We start from the raw sequence: 5,482 nt of genomic DNA, 5'->3' as shown, positions 1-5,482 counted from the left end.
ATCAACTATGTGATCGTTTAGCAAATACTACACGATCGGGTAGAACTTTTCTACACGATCGCGTAGCCAAATCTAAACGATCATTTAGCTTGGGCTACACGATGTGACCAACTCTTGGTCTTCTTCAACGATGAGAACGACATCTTCATGCATTGAAGCTTCTTCACGAACGACTCTTACAAACTCAAACACTTTGAATACAGACTCGATAGCATTGCATTATGCCCAAAAACACTGGGGCCCTTACAATTGAACTTCAAATATAAAGAAAGCTTTAACAAATAGAGGCAACCATCCCAAAACATCCATCGATTCAAATCCACAACTACATCTAACATTTAAACGTATTGCAGACTACATAAAACCCACCAAGACCATAAATGTAATTCGATGCATCAATGGAATTTGGACTAGCAGAACAACCTGACTTTGAACCAATTGAAGGAACTCTTAGCAAAGAGATCCGTGAGCGGAAGTGAGATCGTTCCAAACCCCATTGTGACAGAACATACACATTTACAATTAAACAGTAAGAGTTATGTAAAACTCTAAATTACAGCATGCCACAAAAAGGAAAAACTAAGGTTCAAGAGAACTTACCCTTGGAACTATTCTTCTCGTTCCCTCGAACTTACTGCACGATCATTCACCAACACGAATGTCATGCTTCAGCTATCTTCTCGAACAAGCACAAACAACACTCATTCGTCAAATAGAAAGTAGACACCACCAGAAGGCTACCTTGGTATTCTTGGTGTGAGAATCTAGGAGTTGTGTGCTCTGTAGGATTTGGTAGAGGGTAAGAAGAATTTTATAGATCGTATAGACGATCGAGTATGTGGGAGATGACTTTAGTCTATCGTATAGACTGTATAGTCAATCGTTTAGAAAACAAGTGACTATCGTATAGAAAACTCGTTACATGATCGTTTATGCTCTCAAGCTATCGTATAGCTATTTCTTTTGATCGCACAATTCTCAATCGCTTAATGATCGCCTAGTGTAAAAATGAAAACGATTTTCACTTTATCTATCAGTTACCATAACTGATCACAACCACTAAGTTGGTTATTGGGAGAAAAAAGGGTAACCAATTATCCCATAATTGATTTAATTATAAATATAAATATATATTCATAACCTATAGTTTTAATATCACATCTCATGCAATATATAAACTATAGTTTTTTTCTCCCTTATAGCATTTAATAATAATTCCTCCAATTAATATATCTAATACATTAAGTCAATTATATCTCATATAATTGATGCAATTTAATTATATCATATATAATCAAATTTCCTCTTGTTAATTTGAACACTTCAAACTAACCAAAAAATTGATTCTCAACATGAATCCATTGAGCTACCAAGAGGACCTTATGGACCTGTAGCTTGAAGCTCCAACGGTATGTGAATAACTGACTAAACTCTTTAATCACGATATCTACCATTCGTTAATTGTCGGACATTCCACTAAAGACCGGTGGTTGCACTCTTCGCACTATAGATATATTTTTGTGTCCATTGGATATAACCAATCAACAGTACGATGACCATTCACAAAATATTCGTAAGTACAGTCAGGCCAATTTACCGTTTTATCCCTGTAATTACATCTAAGTACCACTGATTCCTCTAATGAATAATACAGCATAGTCCAACTATGAGTAAATCCTTCTTGGGCCAAGAGAAGGTGTGGCGCCACATTGTTCAAGTCCCGGAATCAGCCCTTAAGGGAGCAATCTATCTACTTACCCCTAAATCGGGGAAGAAGTGAATTTCGTCTTATGTAGTCGAATTTCCAGCACCCCAATCAGACGAGTCCCCAAAGTGGTAGGTTTGAGTCGGCGATCTGGCCACTCGCACCTGTACAAATCAAAGGACCGCTCTCATGGGTAAGAGTTCCCAACTCACTCAGGATTAAGGTCATGTTATCTATGGTCATCCTAGTGAAATGAAAGTCTTTGTCATGAACGATGTTATATAACGAGACGAAACATTTCGTGGTCTGGTCTTATACAAACTCTTTTCTATAGAGCATCACCGCTTGCATATCTTATACATGAATGGTCAGGATCAGACCATTTGTAGCACTTTACAACACTTGTAACATCTACGAAGCGGGTCACACTTATAGCATCAACAGGATAAGGTTTCCCTCTTTAATCCATATGCTACAGACGATTTAGGTTATCACTTAAAGCACGATCCACTTGTATGTCATCACATACATGCTTAAGTTACAACGATAACCAGGGATCTTAGTTTATTGGTTTGTGGTTAATGCAACTAAAATATCTCGTATATCAAAGACGGTAGTGAAGAAAATATCTCATATTATTACATCACAAATGTTTGTTCATACAAGTGTTTACAAACTACTAGACCCTACGAGATTTAGGGCATCAACCCCAACAAATTAGTCTAATTAAAGAGTTTAATGGATTAATCTTGTATCATTGGAGTTTGTAATATGTAGGTCCATAAGGTCCCCTTGTTAGCTCACTATGGATAAAAATAAGGAACAATTGTTTTTTGAACAATTTGAATTGTTTAAGTTATTTAAGAGAATTTAGTTATTAATTATATTAATATGATTAATATAAAGTATAATGTATATTAATACATTGTAATATATAGTTAATTATAAATATAATTTATAATTAAAACAATAAAATATGCGAGAGATAAATATTTGAATGAGATTCAAATATGATTTATATAAATACTATAGATTAAATTTTAATGTGTATATGATTCATACTAAAACAATAGATTATAAGAGAGATTTGCATTTTATAATGCATATTATATGGTTTGTTAATAAGTTAACTAACCATATAATATAAATACTATATTATTAATATTTTAATAATATAACTATAACTCTCCATGATAGGGGAGTTATTTGGCAGAACGTCAGAGGGACTCCCTCTGCCCCACTCTTCCTTTTAAGTTCTTTGGAAAACACAGAGTGGGAAAATTTTTGTGAGAAATTCTAAAAAACTCTCTCTCAGTATCAACACCTATCCCCTGTAAAATTTCCTCGGCCAAAAGTAACAAAGAAAAAGCCCACACATCCTTTCCTTGTTCTGAAGAATAACAAGATTATTAAGTGGTGGTGTCTGGATCTAAGGAAAAATCTCATTGTTAATCGAAAACTGTTTAGTTCGTTTTCTTGGAGAGGATTTTCGTGAAAAAGAGTTTTTCATCAAAGGTTAGTCTTCTCTTATCTAAACTCTCTATAGATTGTGTGCTTAAGTTTATTAAATATTTATCTTGTGATATTTTTTAGTTTGTTGAGTTCTCTGCATTTCAGTGTTTATCAAATTTAATTTTGAATTGTACGGTGTGCACACACTTCCGCAAGGAATTCGGTTCCTTCACTCCTCTCAACGCTTCAATAACAAATTCTTCCCTTGTCGTTTTTTTGCTCTTCCTTAAATTTAGTGTGCAATTAAATTGCTGGTAAAGGCTACTGACTATGTTATTGGAGCTTGGTGGGGAAGTTTAGTCGTCCCTACAACAGGTTTTTTTTTTTTTTTTTTTTTTTTTTTTTTTTTTTTTTTTTTTTTTTTTTTTTTTTTTTTTTTTTTTTTTTTTAGAGGCCAATGGTGATTAGTTTATCTTTTCAATATGTCTCTTGTGTTCCAAAATTCATATTAAAATATCTGAATCCGATTTAAACTTCATTTTCCCATTTTCTCTTCAGTTAGTTCATCCTCTGCTTTTGTTTCTATTTTGTGCATTGATCTGTATTATTAAAAATATATAAATCTAAATCATCTTGTTTTTTTTGTTTCAATTCATTGTTGATCTATTTTTGTTTTGATTTAGACTATCTTGAGTTAATTGATCCTCTTTTTTGTTTTCTTCACAATATATTGAAGTTGATGTTGAATTTGTTTATTGGAATTGAAATTTGTTTTGTTTTGATTTTTCTGCTTTCATGTTTTTGATTTTGTTTGCTGGAGTTGGATTTCTTCAAATGAAAGAGGAAATACATATCCATGAAGCCTCTATTGCTTTTTTTTTTTTTTTTTTTTTTGTAATTTCGTGTGATATATTATATATTAGTTAATATAATATTAATTGAATAATATTTTATAAATTGCCCAATCACCCATTTAATGCCAACTTAACCCTTACCTGCTTTAGTTAATATTGATTTTACTCTCTCTCATTATGTTTATTGAATTCACTATTAAAAAATATTGAGGTTAGGTGCACCAACTCCCCAACCAACCATCCCCCATCATCTCTTCTATTTATACGTGTCTTCCTCTCCGCATTATCTTGAGAAATCTCCACTGCCTCCTCTAATTTGGATTGCTAGTGAGTCATTCTTCCCATCTTCCCTTCTATTTATTTTTCCTCACTTTTGATTTTAATCATTTGGATGCTTTGCGTTTTGTAATATGTTTGTTTTCCTTTTTTACTTCAATGTTTTTACATTCATACAAGGGTGACCACGAATTGAACAATTGTGCTAAAAGGGGTACATTTTCCTTTCCATTTTTTTTTATAATAAAGTAGATATTTCGTTAATATGGTTTATTATTTTTGTTAGATTACATCTCTATACACCCTCCATCTATTCTTGGTGTTTTGAACTCTAGTCACTCCGAACCTAATCAAAACGTAAGTTGTATTATGTTTAATACTTATTTCTTTTGCATTTATATTTTTTTCTTATCTAAATATACATTGTTTTGTTTCTTGTAGGGCCCAAATTAATTACACATTTCTACATTTAATTTAGGTTATATTTATTTTCACATGTATTGAGACATTTGTTGGGGACATTATTATTTGCTTGTAGGTAGTTCTTACACATCATATTATTCGGGGTGAGTGTAATACATATTTAATAAGAAATTACAATTTTTTTCTTACTACATCATATAAATGGAATCAATTAATATTTTTCTACGATGTTATTTTTTATACATTGAAATATTCAAAATCATACCAATAGAAATATAAGATGAATCCATAAAGAAAGCTTGTACTTTAATTTTCAAGAATCATTGAAGTACAAAAGTTTTCACACCTTCCTTTGAAATGCAAAATAATTTTTTTTGTTATATTTAATGGTCCAAATGCAATAAATTTTGGACAAGGTAAATTTTAACCTTCGTGAAAAGACCCAGTTTTAGAAAAAATTTAATCTATATTCTACAAATTGGCCAAAAAGGATTATATATAGTCAGTTCCTCATTTCAATGCTTCGTAAATAAATTTTCTAAAAAAGTAGTTCGTAGATTATTTTTTTAAAAAAATAGTTGGTATATAAATTTAAAAAAACATAGTTGGTAAATAAATTTTTTAATAGTTAGTGCTATCTGTTCAAAAAAAATTGGTAAATAATTTCTTTAAAAAAAGCCTTGGTTGTTAAATAAATTTTATAAACTACTTGGTAAACAAATTTTTTTAAAAAATTATTTGGTAAATTAATTTTAAAAAGAAAAAAATCGGT

At 31.2% G+C, this 5,482-nt stretch overlaps 1 long non-coding RNA gene across 1 annotated transcript; it reads left to right on the top strand.

Annotated features, from left to right (window-relative positions):
• Positions 1 to 4,244: 4,244 nt before the first annotated feature.
• LOC120081919 lies at positions 4,245 to 4,935 on the top strand. Its single transcript, XR_005482990.1, has 2 exons — positions 4,245 to 4,644; positions 4,729 to 4,935. It is a non-coding gene; the product is annotated as an uncharacterized LOC120081919 (long non-coding RNA).
• The last annotated feature ends 547 nt before the right edge of the window (positions 4,936 to 5,482 follow it).

Source organism: Benincasa hispida, chromosome 7, assembly GCF_009727055.1.
Source record: "Benincasa hispida cultivar B227 chromosome 7, ASM972705v1, whole genome shotgun sequence".
Lineage (NCBI taxonomy): Eukaryota > Viridiplantae > Streptophyta > Magnoliopsida > Cucurbitales > Cucurbitaceae > Benincasa > Benincasa hispida.
The sequence above is the reverse complement of the archived record's forward strand: the minus strand, read 5'-3'. Positions and strand labels throughout refer to the sequence as shown.